Source organism: Myzus persicae, unplaced genomic scaffold (assembly GCF_001856785.1).
Source record: "Myzus persicae strain clone G006 unplaced genomic scaffold, MPER_G0061.0, whole genome shotgun sequence".
Classification (NCBI taxonomy): Eukaryota; Metazoa; Arthropoda; class Insecta; order Hemiptera; family Aphididae; genus Myzus; species Myzus persicae.
In genome coordinates this window covers 28,690-52,439 of record NW_019104133.1, presented here as the reverse complement: position 1 = coordinate 52,439, position 23,750 = coordinate 28,690, and the positions used below count along the sequence as shown (strand labels likewise).

At 28.1% G+C, this 23,750-nt stretch overlaps 1 long non-coding RNA gene across 1 annotated transcript in view; it reads left to right on the top strand.

The window, feature by feature from the left end:
- The window catches only part of LOC111039091, a 68,739-nt gene that overhangs the window by 18,534 nt on the left and 26,455 nt on the right, over nucleotides 1–23,750 (top strand). The window contains exon 2 of the long non-coding RNA XR_002605069.1: nucleotides 3,669–3,829. This is a non-coding gene — a long non-coding RNA (uncharacterized LOC111039091). The remainder of the gene's footprint in view (nucleotides 1–3,668; nucleotides 3,830–23,750) is intronic.

Here is a 23,750-nt window from a genome sequence, read left to right as displayed (position 1 = left end):
GTGGTCACCCATCCGAGTGCTAACGACGACGGCCGGTACCTACGCTCGGAGCGTTGACGCAGATTGAGCGTACCACCGAGCCACACCAAGCCGAAGATAAACTTATTATACTAGTAATTTACATCTCTGTAGGAATACCTCTCGGGAGACCCACAAAGTTATTATATTATAGGAGTTGTCGTAGCGGTGAACGTAACAATGATGACCCAATTATGTAATGTCGAACTTCTGTGTAAACGTATACTGTTATTATGTAGATGTATAAAATATGTGTTCGCAATTCACTCGTTTTTAAATTGAGCGGACAAATTCATTGTGCAAATAACATATAATTATACGTAACGACAGAAAGAAAGACTAAAAACGAAGTTTTATTTTCGAGTAACCTGATAGAAAGTTAACCGTACCTTCGGCACGACAAAGCAAAATTTTCGACAAAACATCATGTTTTTTAATTAAAATTTGATTTTCATTATAAACTGAAACCAGATGACACGTCACTTCGCGTCGCAATAAAAAGAGCCGTGCAAAGCCATTCGCACCCCCCCCCCTCTCCCCCTGCACACATCGCCGAAGATAATAACAATATTTTTAACTCGTATAAAGTCGAAGTTAGCAGCCTGAGCACGGACGAACAGTCCGCTTTCAGTTTGGAAATTTTGGGGCTCGTCGTAGCAGCCGCGGGGACTCCAAATGGGACTTTCGTTTGCCATGCTAACAAAACAAGAATAATAATTGTCGAGCGACCATATTGACACACACTAGCTACCTATAATTTGTCATTACTCATTAGTAATGGCATCTCTTAACTTTCTAAGTATACAACATTATATGATTGTACTTATGGAGTATTTTTTTAATCGATGGTAATAGTAATTTTTATTGCACCACACTATACTATACAATAAAACCGCGATGTAGATGAGCTGAACACGTAAAGCTTGAGTCCATTTTGATATTATACCAATGACCATGTATGCAGTTATTAACAGTGGTTATGATACGTAATACAATGTCGACAATGTATTCCGCCGCGGATTTCGGGCGTTCTCCGAATTTGTAACTGTCTGGCGTGAACAATAGCCACCATAATACGTATATTGTTACGAGCTAGCATCAGTCGCGGGTGGATAATGTTTTAAAATAATATATCAGTCCTGCAGTGGAGGGCGTTACTGTATAGCTGGGGTCTAGGCCAAAATAGCGAAAATCATCGTTTCGAGAATATAAAAATAGAGAACAGTATCGAATGTGACGCGATGGCACACACGACAAAAAAACCTAACGAAGATTAATGAACACTATGAAACATAATATTGTAATTTCGTTTTCTATGCGCGCACTGTAAAACAACAACAAAAAAAGGAAGAAATAAACACATTTTAAATACCTATGTAAGTAATAATAAAGCACATTACACCGTATAATACCTATATTATAACTACCACTGCAGTTATTGTTTTATAATTTATACCGTTAACTTTAATCGTTGCGATTTTTCATTACCCTGTGCGACCGTGTTGGTGTAATGTATAATCAAAACAACGGCCTATTGTTAATTTTATACGATTGCTAAACGTTTGTCGTGAAAATAGTTAAGACTGTACAGGCGATAGTTATGGCCTGTCGAATATAAAATATTATACTACCAAATAAAACTCAATATACATAGTGACTATATTCAAGCGTTTCAATTCGTTTTTTGCTAAAAATCAAAAAATATACCAACGGCTACGGTATAACAGATTTCGAGTATGAATAAGGTGCAGTCGAATTTCCACAACATCTATTTTTAATAGACATAAATAATATTTCGTGGTGATGATGGAAACACGACTACACGAGCTGTGTATAATAATTAAAAAACATATTATAGTCAGCACCGAAAGGATTACCGAAACATTTATTGTATTACAGAGATATCTCAATAAATGTTGTTCAGTCGGCCAAAGCGTAATACGTTTTAAAGACAAACCTAATTGCTCTCAAATTTTTTTTTTTTTAGTGTACATTTCGTAGGGTTTTATGCGTTTATTAGATTTCAGATTCTTATAACGGAACGTGATTATTGGCTTCACAGTGGCAGATGCTCAATTTTCTATTTTGACGAAAACACTTTTTCTGCAGTAAAAACAGCAGGAAAACTTTCACGTAGCCACACCTCTGAGAGTTGAAAATTGAACGCATTCTTTTCGTAGATGTTTTGTTTTTTTTTGAGAAAATCGAAAGTGAAAAACCAAAAACTTATGCCGGAAAACGAACGTGATGTAAGACTGAAACCTTGGCCGATTTCGGGGGAGCCAAACGTTTAGAATCATTCAAAGTTCCTCATTTTTCAAATTCAGCATACGATTGACCATCAGTTTTAACTTTAAACACAAACGAGTCACTGTTATTTAATACATTGTGTAGTTTCAGAACACCACGACAATGTACCTACTTCAAAGTTTAATCGAAACCACAGTGTCCTATATAGGTGAATCTGGACACTGTATAAAATGACTATTTAATGCGTCCAAATCACCCTCGAAGAACCCGTGCGATCCTCTTTACTGCTCCCTCAAACCACCACAATAGTTACCTTATGTATAGAAATATTAGCGGCGCTGCTGCAGAAATCGTGTAATCTGAATCTCTCTATGGACATGATTAGGCTATGTTATTTTTAAAAATCGACTACATTCCGTCACAAGCCGGACGAATTTCTAACGATATTGTACGGAAAATATTTTTTTTTAAAAACCGACACAAATTTTGGGATTGTATTTAAAAAGAATGTTACTTTTACCCTCCGACCGATCGACAATAATAAAATTAATTATCCCGGACTTTAGGACAAAATGAACAAAACTTATTTTTCATAATTATTGCAAAATATATTTTATCTAGTCACTGTGAAAATATTTTTAAAATTAAATACTGATAAACTTTATAATTGTATTTTAATTTTACGCATGGGCGTTGTGAAATGGAAATACTAGATGATTACCACCCGCACCGTTCCTTGTTTCCGGATGTATAACCACGACAATGGTCTTATCGAGTCAACAAAGTTTAAGAAAAATAAAAGTATGAATTATCTTAAAAAATAAATATACCAACATTAATGATCAGGTCTTTAAAAAATGTGTAATTAATAATTAATTAGAATAATTCAAGTGAATATAAAATCTGCAATTAACGATGTAGGAAACAATAAAAAATATTTCAGCTATTATAATTTTTCTTTTTTTTTTAAATTGTTGAGATGGTTGAAAATATTTATTGAAGATGTCACCTATTATAATATCATTTTTCATAATTATTATTCGTGTAACTTCGACAACTATTCAATAAACTTTCTGCAATACAGGGTTCAAACTCTAATATTTTACTAAAATTCTAATGCGATTCGTTACAACATGGAATGGGAATTTTAAATTTCACGACGATTGCTGTAATAACATAGTTTAAATCTATTATACCTACACAGTATTTCCAAAAATAATTGTTACATTTTAAGCACGATTTACTATATAAATTAAAATATAATCCAACGTAAATCATTATTAGGTATTGCTTATTATATTATATTTGATTTTAGATTATAGTCAACAAAAATGAGAGCAAGACCTGAGTAAGCTACCCACACACAATATTAATAACAATGTGTTTGATTTTTTTTGCAGAGAAAAAATGTTAACATTATAATAAGGAGGAGGAAGCGGACGAGAGAATAAATGGTTAAAATCTACCCAACACGTGCTTGAACGGAAAATCAAAAACATCGTTGTTACGACGTTATATTTTGCAGCAGAATATAGTGTACAGAGCAGAACACTGAATTACGGTAAATATTATAATAATGTATAATTCTTAAGTCGTATGGAATAATAACAACTACGGGTTGTCGCCACGGCGATGATAGTAGATTAATATAACTTTTAATTAATTTACGCCCTCGCGGTTGTCACCAACACGATGATGTAATTTGATGCGAATAATTAATCACATTAAACGGGGTAGAGTCGGTGGAGGGAGTGGAGTCCCGGGGACATTGTGCAGGTGCAGCCCCACGTGCACACTGCATCGGGTATACACGAGTTTACCGATTTGATGTGTATAATAATATTAATAAACGTCTAATTGCATTTGTCATGATATTGTTTAATAAACAATACATCATAAACATTATACGCCTCGACACACACGGCCGTCGAGCTCGTCGTCAACATTTTGGCGGCAAAACAAGCGAAAGCTGCACGAGACAGCACTACGAACAACAATTTCTGCGAAAATTCGGAAATTCCGTGGGCACATACGTTGCTCGGCATTTTCGAGCTTCTGCTGACCAGATACATCGATAAAATTCTCGATTAAAATATAATTCACTGCGACAACGATTGTGTACTTTTTTGTAATAAAACAAATTAATCGTAAATTCGGACAGTAATTGTTAACGTCATTTAATAACGTCGTGGACAGCTAAAACCGATTCATAAACACCATTTCGAATCGCCATTCGTCAAAAATGTGTGACATAAATCACAAACCGTGTTCAAGTAATCCCGATTGAGCTTTTACCTATATATATATTACAACAGTGTATCGGCGATACCGTCATTATTTTATTCCTCGCTGCGATAACCGCTCGCTGGGCAATCGTCTGACGACGAGGCGCATAAACCCTGCACAGCAGTATACTTCGGAAATGCACCCAGTGATAAAAATCACATATTGTTAATATGTGTGTAACCCTATACCGTCCCGGAAGTCTGTAAATAGTTGTGCGAGTGAAGTGCGAAAGAGGAAACCAACTCACACCACTTGGTGACTTGCAGTGAGTGGAGCTCATCGGGAGGATTACTCTTATACCACACTGTACTGAAGATAACTATACTAGGGTATTCCACTGTAACCACGGTGTTCAGAATGTATTGTCTACTGTTATTCACCAAATTATATAATATTGTTGAGGTAAAACGATTTCGCTAGTACACGTAGTCATTATATGATATTTAAATTGCGCACGACGCGTATATTTTATATACTTACGGAAAAAACGTGTGCGATTTGAATTTCGATTCCGTATATATTGTACATTATACGGCGGTCGGTTTTCCGCGCCCGCCAAGCACTCGATGACCTTTGTGCAAAGATATACAAAGAAATAAAGAAGATTTCGATGTGAAAACAACCGAATATGTATATACCTAAGACCTAAGTAGTAAATACTCGTACCTTCGCTGATCGTAACGCGGTATTTGCGAAACGTCGTTTCCATAATAATGCCTTATCGCTGGTTTATGTTTTGGCTCGATGCAGTAAAATGTTTTCGAACGATCCAAAACGAACCGAGAGATTATATACGATTGCTCGCCATATTATATCAAAACAATAACAACATAAAATACATTCTCCAATATCACAGGTATATAATGGCGGTCGTTAGACACGTTCATTTCATTGATAACACGACCGACCTACGACGATTCGACAAAACCATGATCACTCATTTACCCCGGTCTAACGTTTAACTCTCTCTCTCTCTCTCTCTCTTTCTCTTACATAAATAGGTATATATACCATAGTAATCCGTTACCACAGTTCGTTTATTAAATAGCTAATTCTAATGATTTTTCATTAGTCACTGAGTTTATTCACAGTGTGCAATTCCATAATTGTATTCAATCGTTTAAGAGACTTTTCTTTGATTCAATTAGTTATAAATAATTTATGATAATCCGATTTTTCATTTACTATTATAGTAGGTATTGTTAGTTATTATCACAAGATTTACAGGAAAAACATTATAAAATTATAATAATTTTACAAATTTTTACAATGTTTTAATTTTTGTATCATTTTTGTTTTTGGCAATGATATCAAAAAACAAAGTCTAATGCGCCCCGTAGGAAAATATTCTTCTTTCTAATAAAAAAAACAATTATCAAAATCTGACAATTCTACAAGGCCTGAGAATTATTCCAGTGAAGTTATTTTTTCAATATAATACACCGTAATATACCCTCTCCCCTCCCCCAAATAGATTTTGGGCAGTAAATTAGTGGACAAGTATTATAACTAGGGTGGCAAAAATATAATTATTTGGAATTGCGGAAAATGTTAAAAACCGATACCTGCGGTCCCCTTAAATAAAATAAGTGAAAAATATAACTACTGCCTGCCTATTGACACGCGATTGATATATGTTTGCAAAATATATAATTATGATGTTCTGAAAGTTATACATATGCAATATGCATTTCAAAAAGATATTAATATAGGTGGATACTCATAAATAAAATAGGTATAGTTCAAAATGAACAGGGCAAGAGAAACACAATAGGGTATTGAAAAATATTTGACTCGACTCACGAGAATAATTCGAATCCTACCTCGTAAAATACTTGAATTACAAAAATAAATAAATACAAAATATAAGTATACATTTTACTTTATAGGAACACAATGATTTAAAAAGGTTTGAATCAATTGATTTTAAACAGAATGGCTATGGAATATAAAAAACATAAATTTATTAATATTAACTTCTTTTTTCTGTATTGACATTTCAGTAGAACTTTTAAATGTCATAATATACACTTTTATGTATTAGATACTAATATTATTTAATATCTAATTTTAAAATCATCAAATTTATATTAAATATACAGCGAAAATTGTATATATGAATATACTTAAAGGTAATAAAGCTTGCTTTGAAGTCAGTTATATGGATATAAAAAGTAAACGAAATATATACCGTAAAATTAATAAGATAATTATCCTTCGAATTGTTTAATGAAATATTATTTACTAAAAAATAAGCATGGAATTTAATTTCTTCAAGTTTATATTAACTCTAATAATATTAATAAAAAGTCAAAAGTTAAATGCAATATCAAAACGACGTTCTGAAGTGTATGGTTCAATAACAAAAAAAAATATTCTTACTTATATCTTGGGTTATATAATTTTTTAAACAAATATTGGTTATGTCAATAAACTTATTTGATTTAAGATACCTATAGGTAGAGACTACAAAAAAAATAAATACAGTGAAAAAGAGCAGTGCAGTATTTTAAAAATCACTCGCATACGGTTAAGTACCTACATATATGTCAGAATAAACAAACGACTTTACTCTAGGGAAACATATATTTTAATATAAACACGAATAATAATTTATATCAATCACAATGGATGGAAAACTCTGGTTGTTTTCAAATCGGAGATAACACCCGAAGTAGCAACAGAAATCGTGAATAATATGGGATTTAATATAATATAATAATTGTACTCATAATGTTGGATTTGATTTTGTGTGTATCTATGTACATTATCATAAGTGCAAGCAAATCTTAGCACAATGTAATATGTTCTGGTTCGCGAATAAAAGCGTCAAGAACTGAAATAAAAAATATAATCGACCAGAACGTGCTACGGAAACGGTTTGAAGAAACTAAAACTATATATAGATGAGAATCAAACCCACGCAGTATTTGAATCAAATTGTCTCGTCCGACAAAATATAATTCGTGTTTAATAATGAGTAAGGAGAGTAAGGTAAGATTAAGGTTCTGGATAGTGGCGGGTTAATGTGTTTTTCGTGTACCTACTGCAGAAACTTAGTGATATAATGTTATCAAACGTGTCAATTTAAGTGATTTTAATGATATTTTATCACAACAGTTTACAAAGATAGGGTCTAATAAAATATTAACAGTACAATAAATATTTGTATAATATTATGTTGTTGTAAGTCTGATAGCAAATAAACTTGAGCCTCTGATACGACACAGAAAAAATAGGCATTATACATAAACAACGCTCGAGTAATATATAAAATAGGTAGGTAGGTACCTGGACATAATTTTAGAAAAATGATATTATCGATTTCGTTAAAGATTACAAGAGCATTAGTCGACAAGAAATGTATCACGAGAACGCGAGCAAAACCAAAAATAAAAAGCTGTCTGACAAAGTACATTTTAAGAATATCAATTTTAAAATATAATAAAAACAATTTTAATATTCTTACTCTCTGTTGCTTTTTATATTTGTTTTTTCTATTATTATTATTATTAACGGACGAACAATTATATAAGTCAGATAGACGGTGCACGCCTGTGCGATTGTCACTTGGATGATTCGGCATGATAGATTATTTTCAGCTTTTAAGACGAAATAGTTCCAGTGAAATTGGTTTTCATGCTGTTATTATTATACAGTGGGAAATATTTTTCTTTGGAAAAATGCATTTAAAAAAAATCAGAGATCAACAATGGTGGTTACAAATTGGAAATGAAAGCGATGACACAATTTTAAGTTCTGTTTAGTGGAAGCAAATAATATCAGAAATGTAAAATTAAAACTTTTATTATATTATTTTCACAGATTACAATATAATTAAATCAGTGGATGAGAGCCAAGTGAAAAAAGTCAACATTTCAGGAGAGCAATTTAAAAATTTTATAAAACCTTAAAATACTTAATTTTAAACTTATTAATCGCTATTTCGCGCTATAAATTATATTTTTATACATTTATTTATTTATTTATTTATTTTTAAATATGATAAGTAACATACCATAGATAGACACAAACTATTTTTTCTTCCAAGAAACATATCATTTTAATTATACTTGTTGAATATCTCATTTGATAATAGACCTACAGATATCATACTTGAACACAAAAAAATATTCATCTGTTATACTACCTATACATAACATGTAAGACCTGAAAGTTTAAATTTTTTCACATAATATCATTTTAAATAATTATGCGAAAAAACAAATAAATAAGGAATACACACTTGTTACTCGTGTGCAAGTGTCTTTATAAAGTTAGTAGCTAAAATGAATTGTACCTGTACAGAAAAATGTAGGAATTGAACACCCAATTAAGTACAATAGTAGAATTGGAAACATAAACAACAATAATGAAACTTAATCGCACAGCGCATTATCGACAACGGTCGATGGGATAATATCACATCATTAGCATTTTTTTTTTTAATCAAGACCACAAAGAAAAAGTTTAAAGTCTTAAAATTGTCAATAAATTGTATTTATAATTAGGTGAAGTAATCAACTGATTCAAAACATTCGCAGAAATGCCAAATCATCAATACGGCCGTAAACGATTACTCACCATATAAAATAGAAAATGGTAAAACATATTCGATTAAATTAACGAAATTGATTTCCAATAACTTAATACTATTTATCCACTAAATGATTATAATATTATACTATTGTTGTTCGTATTTTATTAAATATCACACAATGTATTTACCAAACATAGTTCTTGTTTTATTTACTTTTTATGATACACTTTACAGATACAATGAAAGAACTATAAAACTATGGTAGTATATCAAAGAGTCTGAATTTAGAATTGCTTAATTTTATTGATTCTGTACCAATAGTACAGTAATGGTTTTTAGTGAATTGTTTAATTATATATTTTAACATAAACTACTAAACATTTTATGGAAGTTATTTACATACGGTGCCACAACTTCAAATGTCTCAACATTTATAAATAGTTTGAATAACTTCTATTTGATACCTAACAAATAGTATTTATGAAAATAAAAATAAATCTGCAAGTTACACTCAGAACATATATATAATATATATATATATATACAATGCATAGAAAATTAATCTGTTCAAATAAAAACATTTTTTTTTTATTCAAATACGTAAAAACCCGTAATCACATGTTCCACATTTTTGATTTTCGAGGAAGTAAGAAAATAGTATTTCCGTTAAGCTATAAAAAAACACGACCAGAATTGCAATTGAATCGAAAATTGGCTATTAAAGATACATTTGGTCATCCTATTACCTACCAGTGAATTTTAACAATAGAAAATGACATTTTTATTATTATATTACAAACTACTGCACGTTCGTTTCAAGAAACTTTATTCCGCATATGCTTCTAATCTTGTACAAAGTGACATAGGAAAACTTCTAAAATAAAAAGCGTATTCAGAGCGAAATAAAATAAAATAGTCACATTTTCTCTAGGAAAAAAAATATCATGTTAACGATCAACTTTAGTATCACTGTTAGATCTCTATCTCTATCAGCACACGACACACACACACAATATATACATTCAAACGTCTCTTTTTAGCTGAGAACGAAGGATTGGCCGTCGTTGATTGTGCGTAAGAAGAATAGCTATAATGACACGTCATTGTGCGTAGCAGCGAATAAGTAGCGTTAGGACACTTGATAAACCTTATAGTGTCTGATTATAATTTGAAAAATGAAACGCACCGTGTGAAACTAGGTATCTAGGGGGTGTGATGGCAAAAACTTTTCATGCAGTGTGCCTAACAGTAGTTTATTAAAACGAATTGATATATGAAATACATAATTCAGAAATTGAGAATTAATTGGTTTTCGAATTGGACTTGAATTTCGACTATTCTGTAAGTAGAGGCTAAATTAAGAAAGTCGTAGTACATTTTAGAAACGATATTGTACATGTTATATAAACAAAAAAAACATTTAATACATTATCAAAACAAAACAAGTCAAATAAAGCTATTATTGGAGCTGATACGTCCAAAGAAACTACGTAGTTGTTGAATTTGAGTCTGATCATCATAGTGCTTTTGCATGTCACTCGCGTGACTACGATTGAGTGGAAATATGCAAAGCAAGACACACACACACACACTTACACACACACACACATAGCATGTCACTGTGCCAAGATGTTCACATCGTAATTAATACTATTCCGTTTATTAGACTTGTAATATAAAACAAACGCAGAGCTTAGCTATATAGTGTATTCTGATTTTTTTAAATAAACACGAAGATCGGATTAGTCAGTTTTCGGTTTTTTTGGCGTTCATCAACAAATCAATAACGAATGATGTATATCTTAAATTGTTATAATACGACTTCGAAAAAAATTATAAAACCATCCACCATCATTTGTATATTGTGATTTGTGATACATTTATCAAGCGAATAGGAATCACATAAAAAATACACTTAATGAACATTAAAAACAATATATTTACAATAATATACGAAACACACACCAGGTTTATTATTATCCTCGAATCCAAAAAGCAAAATCTCGAGTGCTAACATACCAAAATATATAATATATCTTTATACTTCAAATAAATTATATATATATATGTATAATGTTGTCGTAAAAAAACTAACGATAATATAATAATATAGGTATGGATCACAATTTACTGTAAATGTAGATTGCAACTAGTAAGGAAATCAAATTAATTTTTTAATTTTGTCGTTCAAAAACATTTCTTTGTTTGATATAAATATTAAAAGGTCGATGAAATATAATTACTCATTTACTTCCAGAAACTATAGACTTACATGGATACTTATATAAATACCTGTCTATACCTACATTATATGTTATAATATAAAAGTGTAATTTTTAGAATAAATAAAATAAATTGATAATAATATAACTATGGCACCACCCGTGGTAAATTCAAGTATTTATTTACATTAGTAATTGTGTAGATTAAACAAGATGACCTGTTTCTATGGTTTTATAACGATAAAACCCTAAATGTACAATGCAATGTTAATATTTACTGAAAAAAAAAACCATTACGGTGAACAAATATACTCCATACTCTTACTTTTATTTTTACAAGTAAAGCATTCAAATGTTCATAAAAAAGTAAATACCGAGGTATATGTATTAAGACATAAATATAATGGCATACACAAGTGTTCCAAACCTAACCGTTTGTTTGTTAATTTTACAGTTTTGTGAATACGTTTGACTTAATGAATGTCGAACAGTAATTCGTTATTATTGATGTATAGGAAATTCATAAAATATATGTATAAAACGTGTAAGTGTGAATATAAATTATTTAATGACATCGTAGTTTTTTATGTGTGATCATAATGATGTAAAATCTGACGACTATGTAATATACTATACCTACTATTCAATTCCACTTATATATTTTATAATATACTACTATATGTCATCGTCACTCGTCATTCATTTCACGACTGTAAACATTGCATATGTTAATCGTTCGTGTTAAAATTTTATAAACGTAAAAAAAATGTGATGCTAATTGTTGTCCGAGTTAGATCGGTAATACCTACTAATCGTCGTGTTAGACACGTCTTAATATAATTTACGGTTTGTGAGAACAAATGTGAGAATGAATTAAAAAATATTCCCTGTTTTTGATGTTCGTGTTGTGTGATCAAAAGTTTTATACAAGGTGAGTATTTTTGTGTGAGAGGCGAACGGTTAAACCGTAATTTTCACGGAATGTGTAATGGGTAATTTTTTTAATTTTTGATCAAAGTATCAAGGATATCAAACATAATGAGATGACTGTGGTAAAAAATGAAAATGATGTGCAACTGCGTAAGAACAAATATATAAACAAATATACTTAATACTATCATACACTTTTCGTTCTTATTCAGTAATATCATTTCTAACAACAAATATATATATTTTTTTATATCCATCGCAAATATCTTTAATGTGTATAAGGACATACCTTATACAAAAATTATTACATTTTAAATACACAATAAACACATTTAAAAAACTACACATTTTAAAACTAAATGAAAAATTGGTTATTATATATTAGTATTCCATAAGCTAAATACCAACGTGGAGTGGGATTATCTTTAACATTTGTACATTTGTATCCGGTATTATATATTTTAATCACAGTACCTACTATAGTATTTATTTAAAATAATATTTACGAAGATAATATAAACAAATACCTACAGATGTAAATAAAACAAAATATATTCAGTTTGTATAATTTTAAAAGAAAATTATTTTACAACATTATATAATGGAATTCTATAATTAAATTATACCAATGGCTAAGAGCCAAAATGCCAAAATGCCATAGTACAATAATATGGTTCCGGGTCATGGACGTTCGGTAACAAAAAAAAAAAAAACAATAATAACAACACAAAATATTAGTGGAATAAATTATTTTGAAAAGAACACTAAAAACATTATAGTATCTATTCATACTTGGTCTAGTTTTTTTTTTATTTTAAGAAATAAAAAGGTATAGACACTAATTAATGAGTGACTATTAATAAATATAAGTCCAAAAAAACCATAAAGTAATAATACTATTACTATAATTATAATAATTATGGTGTTGGTCAACAGACAACGATAAAATAGCATCAGCAGAGAATATAAGAATGGATGAAATACAATTTAAATAAAAACCGTCAAGCTAGGTCCCCTCTCTCCTCAACAGTTAGTATCCAGTGTCATCGTGATGGAATAGGTACGATACTAAATGTTTTCAATTGCAATAATTCAATAATAAACCCATTATATATGATGAAAAACGATTCTGAGCTATAGGTTATCAAAAAATTATTTTAATAATAATACGAAATAATATATGATAATAATATTAAAATTTCTGGGAAATGTGATACTTTTGACCCCTTAATGTACTAACTAGATCCGATTCGCTACCTGAAAGTTGATAATCGGAAAATTTTTTTTATTAGTTATAGGATCTTTAAGGCATAGAAAACACACACAAACATATCATTCTAAAACCAATACAGTTATTGTTTCGCACAAAAACGAATAAAAGTATAATAATAATAAGACTAAAATTACTTAATTATATTTGAATTCTATTATTTACCTAACTTATTATATCTATTTTAATCATTTTTAATAAACTATTACATGACTACTTCAAAAAACTTCAAATATTCTTTGTATTAGTTGTTCAACTTTTCTTTTAGACAAAGAATTTTAATATATGTTTACAAGAGTAACTGAAGTGACTCATAATATTAAAAATGTTTATTTTAAACCAAATTTTACTTAAAATATATTTTATTTTATTTTATTTATAATTGTGAAAATTATTTTGATAAGAAAACTCTAATTTAAATACGTAATCAGTTCAGTTAACTATCCAAATTATATCTTTTTATTTTGTTTGAGAAAAAAAATTTGATATTTTTTGAAAATTACAAAACAACCTAGTGGACAGTATACACTACCTATACTCAAACATTATTCGAGTTTAACACTACAAACACAAGTTTAATACATTGGCTCTCTATGTTATTGACTTTATTACCAAGTGTAGGAACTACACAATTTGCGAATTTCAACTTTCAAGGGATGAATGAGATTTAGTCACTTCCTATAAATATACACTGTCCAAAAGTGCTGTCCGTAAACGAAGAGTTATGTCGGTCGTTATTTCTTACTGACTCAGTAAAACGTGTACCCCAAATAGACTAATATAGATAGTCCTACTATTTGGCACATATTATGAATAAAATATAAAATGTTTTTTTTTTCATTTGAACTCAAAAAAAAAAACTTTATTAATAATTTAGGCTTGTATTACCAAGATAATTATTGGAAAAATATTTAATATTAATTGAAAACAATACGAACAGTAAACGTGAATAAAACGATCTGTGAATTAGTCTCAATATTCTATCAATTTTTTACTTGTTAAACACTTAAATATAATACATTTAAAGATTGGTATTTTATCGAAAGTTTTGTTTATGAAACGTATCAATTTCTCCCCACAAGTCGTACACAACCCTCATTGATTTCCGGGGCAGAAGTTCAGAGATCACACGTAGTACCCATACTCGGATAACATATTTATTTTGGTCAATATACAGTATATAGTCCAGTAAAAACCAATATGTTTCGAACGAACCGTAATATTTCTACATTTTACTGAAAAATAACGGGTTTAACTTCCACCGAATGGATTATTCTCAAACAATCTAAGTATCGTAACTTATACAGACAAATATATACACATATGTATCACTGCGTGGTAAACTCATTCTTTTTACCGTGGTATGTACAAAATATTTTCGATAGTCCTACAGATTGAAAAAGTCTAATGATAACGGGGAGTATTATGTCTTTCATCTCGAAGAACAACAAAGTGTTTTTTGAAAGAGTTTTTCTGTCATAAAATAATAATGACGTACTATTGTAACGAGAGATGAGTTTAAGACAAAGCATAAAAAAATAAAATTACGTTAGTAGGTACTAACCTAATCCAACCCACCTATCAATTTCAAAATGTTTGAAAACCAATAATTTTATTTCATCATGATGTGATATGCGAATTTAATTAGTTATCTGCAACGTCAATGCACTATAATATTATAATATAATGATGATGATGTCCTTTGTTTAAATAACTACTAGTAAACTGAATCGCATCCGCGTTGGACGATATTGATCTATATAGTGTTGTTATAATTAGTATTATTGTTTTATTTTGTCAGCTTATACACATCATACTCACTTCAATCCTTTTACTGTCCCATCGGGATTTACCCTCGATCAATAATGTAAAAGGTTAAGAGTATAATGCCATACTTTTTTTTATTTTTAGTCTAATAATACAAGGTGATCCATTTTAGAGTCTACAATAATGATAGGCGTCAAAAATTCTTCGTATTTTTGCAGGAAATATTATTTTTTACATTCATTCTAAAAGAACATTTTTTTCGTTCATATTTGTGTCTCTTATTTTTTTGAACGACAAACCACACATTTCTGAAGCAGAATATTATTTAGAGTATACTTCAATACATAAAATTCGAATTTCGAACAAATAATATTCGTATTTGAAGATGAGATGAGCGGAGTAAAGTGCTGAGTGGTACAGAAGTATATCCCAAAATATTGGTAAACTACTCCACTCATAAAAACTTTAAGTACTTAACTATTTATCATTAATAAGCTACTAATAAGAAATTAGATTTCTATCTATCTAAGTACTCAAAATAAAATTTTAAATGATACTATAAAAAATCAAAAGTATAATTTTAATTCAAAAATGTTGTTTGTATTGATATTAAATTATATAAAAGCATCATTTTCAAACCTTTTCAAAATAATGAAATACACTATAATGATCTAAATGTAGACATATTAGCATCATAATTTATGTAAATCGATAGATACAATATTTATGAAAAAAGTTATACTTGTACATAAAGATAAAAATAATTGTCTTTATATTTTTTTTTAAGTAGAGCAAATTACAAACTTGACAACATTTTGATTGATTACAAATGTATGAGTATACACATTAAAACTACCAAGTTTACAAAGTAAAAATTAATTTTACTTAAGTGTTATAGTAATTACATAACAGAAATTAAGTTAATATACCTACTACACATATTTGATTAGACACTAATTGTAAATTTCAAAAAGAACCACGTGTTTCTATTTACATATAAAGTCGCTGAGTTTTTATAACGACTCCGATCAATCATCGAAAGACACGTTGGATGGTTATCACTGAGTTATATGAGTTATTTTTTAAATCAATAAAGTGTATTAAATATAAGAATAATGTACTCTAAACAAAAAGAAGCTTCAAACTTTCAAGATAATTCATTTTATGCTTAGGTACAGAAAGTTATTTTTGTTTCAACATTTGATGTATTTTTAAACGAAAGACTTACGAGAGTTCCATATATACTTTGTAGATTTAAAAAATTCTAAGAAAATGATAAATAATAAAAAAGAAAAAGTACACAAAAAAGTATGAGTACATTATTTTTAAAAAGATTTATTTTAAAACAATTCTTAAGGTACTATAGGTACCTACATTATGAAAGATATTTTTAAAAACTCGTGGAAGTCACTACATCTGCTGTAGGGTAAAATGTATGTCACTATAATGGATGTTACACTTGAATTTTATGATAAATCTTCGAAAACAAAAAATTATATTGGTGTCTGTGTGTCGGTCACTTTTTTTATTTATATTAATATTAGTAATTTATTTTTCTAATAGTAGAACGGAAGGTTCAACTAATTTTTTACAAAAACATCGCAAGTAGGTACAATGCTATTAATTATAAATTATTATATAAAATACATATTGTATATATATATATATAAGTATTGTTAAATTACCTTATAAGTAAAGACCACGTAGGTACCATAGAACGGTATGAATAAAATCGTTGGATATTTAGCTTAAAAATTAGTTGACATACATTAAAATCTATTAGATAAAAATTTGAACTTTTATAGTCTAGGAAAAAATTGTGGATTTTACAATAAATGAGGAATTTAGTTGTACATTTTCAAGCTTTTTGACCAGCCATACCAAATTTTATCAACATTTATAGAAAAAAACCGAAAATCTCATTATGTAAGTATCTATGAAAAATTATAATTTAAGTAATAGGGTAATGTTTCAAGTTTCTACAATTAATATTTCTGGGATAATAACAAAATAACAATTGTTATTAAGCAACTCAATAAAAAACGGATCAACCCTGTATTATTCACACACTAAAAACGATGTTTGACTTTAAAACCAATACAATACAATTTCTTAAACAGATAAATACAGAACCTACTACGTAGATATGTTATGATTATTCATTTTTTCAATTTAAGTTTTAGCGTTTTTGTTTTAAATAAATTGAATTTAGTTTAGTCCCATTAGAAAGGAGCTATCTGAATTGTGATGTAATATATTGTTTATTTCTTGTTTCCTTATATTTATTTATTTTTTGAATTAAAGTTATTAAAATATGTCAGAGATACAAAAATAATATGATGTTTAACATAAAATGATAAATTGACGGCATGGACTTTTTTTTTAAATAAATCATACAACTATTATTATCAATTTTTACCCGGCATAAAATATTGTTCGTTAATTAAAAAGTATAAATTATAGGTTTATTCTTAAGACAACTTTTAATAATAATACAATCTTTTTAAATGAAGGTATAGCAGTAGAGGGCGTTAATTTTCATCAGTACATTTATAGTTGCAACGTTTAAAATCGTATGATAATAATAAAATTGTTCAAATTAATGAAGTATTCTATAAAATGTTCACGTAAAACATTTAACGGTTTTTCCCCCGAAGGCTGTTACATAAACGTGAGAAGAGTGAAAAAGAAGTCGCTCAAAAAATATTATTTTCCAACTATTTTGATGAAATTACAAGTTGAGTACCAAACGTTTTAATATAATATAATATAATAATATATATTGTGTACAATATTAGACTAAATCAAAAATTGTTGGAATTATTTATTCGAATTACTTCTATGAAAAATTAATTACCTATATATAGACAATTAAAATAATTAAAACCTTAAAAATGATATTAATATTGAATTCTTGATTAAAATAATCTAATAGGTACTTTGTACTACATTTTTACACATTCGTTATAACAAAATTGAAAATGATATAGATAGGTACTTATATTATAGTGACAAGTTACAGTACAAAAAAAATATCGTTAACAGCGCATTTTTTTAGTTAGTTGGATAATAAAATAAACATGTGAAATTTAAGATGTTCAATTCCGCTAGGTTTATAAATTGTAAAACATATCCGATTCCTTAATACACCTTATAGTCAAATGCATACAAATTGGAGTTTACTCGTCTTAATTAAAAATAACGATTATAATAATGTTTAAACTTTAAATTATTTAATAGACACACTAAGTACATAAATGTTGCATATCATAATATATATAGTTTTAGATTCGATATAATCATAAAAGTTATATCATCGACAAATAATTTACAACTGAACAGCTTTAAAGTGACCAATAAATAACGCAGTTACTGCCATGGAACTACAATAATAATAACTCGTAGGTGGACAAAACAAATTATAAAAAATGAGTTATTTTTTCATCGACTAGAGTGACCGTATATAAAATTATGCACATTACAACACGGTCAATTAATACTATCACAAAATCACCAATACATACGACAAAAAAGTTTTTTTCCATTTTATTCTATCATTTTTTTGTTAATGAAAATTTCACAAATATTAAACTGTGGATTTAAAACGACATCATATAGAGGTGTGTTATCTCTGGCTCATTCATGAAACAAAATCGAAGTAACGAATATCTGTCATAAATTAGTGTAACTATAATTTAGATTAAAAATGTTACTTTTAAAAATGAAATGAAATCATACATTTGGAGGGCACATCGTTATCTGCAATATATTTTTTAAAATTGTATTTATCAGTAAAAAAACTATCAAAACTCAAAGCTACCAAACAAAAATATATTTAAAATAACTTATACGTCGTGGTATGTTTCGTAAAATAAAATTTTGCCACCGACGTCCTTGAAATTATCGTTTCCTTTAATTTCTACAGTATTCGTCTTCACAATAAATAAGAAACTTTTTATAAACTATATATTCAACGGCACCGGTCAACTATATACACTATACAGTTATGCGAATAGCAGATATAAAATTACTATATACAACAACAAACAAGTTATATAACGTATAAAGTAATACAATTATATTATTTGGTTATTATAAAATATAAAAAATATGTATGGTTACCATAATTCTGAAAATTACAAGAAATAAAACATTGTTACCTCCTCCCAAAATCTAAACTACGTATACATTTATAATTTTTCAACAGTTGCAATTATTTAGTCTGTTAAAAATAAATATCAATTTCTGTAATTGCAAACTTTATTTATAAATCCATACGTAAAATTCTTAATAATTAAGTGTACAGTATAATAAGTATCGTACATTTGAAGTCCAACGAGTAAATAATAAAGACTTACGATCTGATTTTACAATTGAAATATTTTTATATTTTGTTTTACAATAGAACCTATCTTGTACGACTCGAAATTTACAATATTATAAATTTATTATCACTATAACTACCCACTAAAGTCTAGAACACGAATATCTTATATATACAATTATCCGGTTAGGTTAGGGTTAGGGTTAGCTGTCTAACAAAAACTATTCCAGGAAATTGTTTTGCTATAAATTGAAATGTAAGAATGAAAACTATTGTTCTTTAAGTTTCAACTAAATTTTCATAAATATTTGCCAACCTTTTAAGTACCTCTATTAAGTTTAAAATCGTCTAATTTATTGAGAAAATGAAATACTAAACATACAAAGCACAACGTTTGTAGATATAGTAAATAAAATAGACGTAATAATTAATTTTAGGTAGACCTTATATATTTTCCTAAAAATATTAAACATATTGCCAAGAAAAGGAGCATAGCTGTCAAAACCTCATGACAATTCGCAGATCCCGAACAAATTCAATATTAAATTCAACATAATATTATTCAGTTTAGTATTGAACATTCGTAGATAGATATATATAAATCGTGAAGTTTTGATGATAAATATATCACATTATTTTGCGGTTGCAAAAATACAGTACCAAACTGATTCATTAATATTTATTGTTAATTAAAAATGCTTTGCCTTTTGTGAGCTATCCAAGTTCAAACCCGCAACTTACACTTGAATAATTTGTTACGTACCTGTTTATCCTACACATAAGTTTAGCATCGTTTACACCATCATACATTTATATTTTTGGTACTTATAATGTTAACCATGTTATATTTTACTTTAAACATTTATAACAAACAATATTTCTGAAAACATTGTTGATATAAAACTAACTAACTCGAGAAGCAAGCCAAATATGAAAATGTTATGTGATTTAAAAAAATCTAATTATAAATGCCCGAACAAATATGAAATGAAACATATTAGTACTTACAACTTACAGATTCTTTGACAAGATATAAACGGAAATTATATTTATGTGTCATAACATAATCTTTATCACACAGATCAAAGTATTTCAATAGTATATTATATCACAAATTAGTTGAGTCTAAAAGATATAAATATTATTATGTTTTGAATTAATACGAGGTATATTTCCATTTTTCAGTTAGTCAACAATATTTTAAATAATTAAATAATTCACAATAAATAGGTAAGCTGAATATTACCATTTAAAAAACTTAAGTGTGATGATTTATAATAAACAAACCATATCGACGATGAAATGATGAAATAATTAAAAGCGAAAAAAAATATGATTAAGTATGTTAATTAAAATATGTTAATTCGTATTCTTAAAAAAAAAAAATATACGAAACAATTTGCTGTTTTCATTTTAATTGATCGAAAATTAAAAATAAAACTGGATTATACAAGTAAAACGCTTTTCGTTTATTAATATAAAACAATGCATAATTTTAGATAAGTCCGCGAACAAACCGTTAAGTACGGTAAGGAACTCAACCATATCCAACAATCATAAAAGTTAACATTTATAACAATAAGAAGGTACTACAGAATAAAACAAATTAAAATTAATGAATAGGAAATACTATAAAAGAAATGTTGGCAGTGTACGTTTCATTGTGAAATTAATGAATACAACTATAATTTGAATTTGATTAAATGATTACTTGAGTTTATAAATATTCTTATGATGTGAAAAAATAATACAATTATTGGTTTACAATTAAATTTTTATTGGATACATTACATTGTATGGAAAGAAGAAGTAATGTAATAAATGTAACTTAACATTATATCGATCAAATGTAAATCATTGAATAAAAACATTATTATGTATTTAGTAGAATAGGACTTTTAAAAAATGTTTATCTCTACGATTATTTTAATGACTACAAATACCATACATTATATTGTAAGTAACGATATGTCATTTTACAAAAACTATTACATATTTAGTTTTTAAAAATTACCGTTTTTCATACAGGTGGACTATACTTTTTTATTTGTATTTTACACATAAAAAAATGATAAGTATTATTATTTTTTATATTTAAGCTTTTGAAAATTTAAAAAAAATTGAATATAATTAATTCGTTTTACCTTTTTACGGAACATTATATTAGCATTTATTTTTTTAGGATTTGAACTATGAGTATATTAGGGCCTAGGATTTTAATACGAAGTCAATACATAATCGTCGTTTTTTCAATGCAATGATTTATTATATAAATACAACTATGAAAGTATGTGATTATTTCTTGTCTGCTGTTTTTTGTGTATTATTATTATTTTGTATAGATCCCACTGTGAGGGCTTTGAATAATGAGTAATATACAGATCAATATTTAGTTTAAGGAAATATCAATAGTCTATACATTTTTTCTTAACTTAAAAAAAATAAATAACGCAACAATAACAATTCATAAGTCGCGTGGACAATGGTAGAAACAATATTTTGAAAGTAAATGAGTAATGTTACACATGTACAAATAAAAAAATTCGGCAAACGTTATACCGGAAATAAAAAACAAACAATAGCTTAAAAATAATGACTTAAATTATATTGTTCTTTAAAAATGATATACCAAATTCTGTAATCAGATATAATAAGTTTCAAGCAAAAAAAATCGTCATTTGAGGCTGTAGGATTAAACGAGTATTGTTTACATAGAAATTTGTGTTATACTTTTTGAAACGATGTCAAACTATGGGTAGTATAAATATATTATTTGTTTACATTATACGTATACATACAGATAAGCTGTGTGATGTGCAATACACCATTTAATTGAAAAAAATGTATATAATATCGACTACTAAGTACTTATACGTCATACATAAATAATATGGAAAAGAATGGTTTATTGTTTGTAAAAAAAATACCATCTATTCGGATCAATTTTGAGGACAGTGTTTTTTGGTGGTTATTGTTTTTATATATAAATTACAATCTATAAAATCAATAACAATAAGTAAACTCGGTGATTGCAATAATAAATAAATAAAAACTAGTTGACGTGATGGAAGTGATACTACTTCAACCGGGGTGCTATTTATACCAAATGATGCATGCGACAATAAAATCATTATAGTAGAGTTTACGATCACACAAGTTATAATACTTCCAACCACTAGTGTTTTATCTCATTGTTTGAGTATAACATATACTTGGCAAACTGTTTTACTAATCTACCATTATAAAGTATACTATTTTGAAAACGATGAGATCTATTTTATTGAGATATGATAAACAGTATAATATTATGCCGTGCTCATCATGAAGTAAAGAAAACTTAATTGTATAAGTATCTTGAAATATTATACATAAAATTAATTATTTTTATTAGTGTAATAAGGTTAAACATTTATGTCCGTTAATATAATATGTACTTAATAATAACCTAACATTTGAAAGACGTAACTCATAAGCAATGTACAAACTTGAAATAATTCTATGAAATCAAATTGCTAACTGTTAAGAATTGAAGAGCATTTTTTTAACTAAAAGTGATCACCGATAGACAACAATTTTACATACCTAAAAACTTATTAATGATACGATTTGTTGTATCGATAAAATAACTTGAATGGAGTAAATTAATAAACAATACCTACTTTAATTACCAAGTGTATTAGGGTACATTAGTAAATAATCGTGTTTCGTCGTATAATCAATAAGTTCCCAAAATACGTTTTGTATTAAAGACAAATAAAATGAGAAGATTGTCTCTTACAGAATTCATATCAGGGATATGATGAGGCCAAAATAGCGACTAGCTATCATCGTGTCTCCTGCATAAATGTTGAACTTCAAATAAAATCAAAACATTATTTCCAAAACACATATAATATTTTACAATATTTTTTTACGATTTGCCTTACTCGCTGTAGAATATCATGTGCAAAAAATTAATATAATAATCAAATAGCCGTTCAAACAGCTACAGGTTAAGAGCCAAGAGGATGCATAATAACTCAATAAAAAAGGTGAACTCGTACAAGTGGATCCATCGTCACAAGTCACAAACACGTATTCTGTTAACGGGACTCATTTGCACAGCAACTACAATGGGTATAGTACGACCGTACTTATACTAGT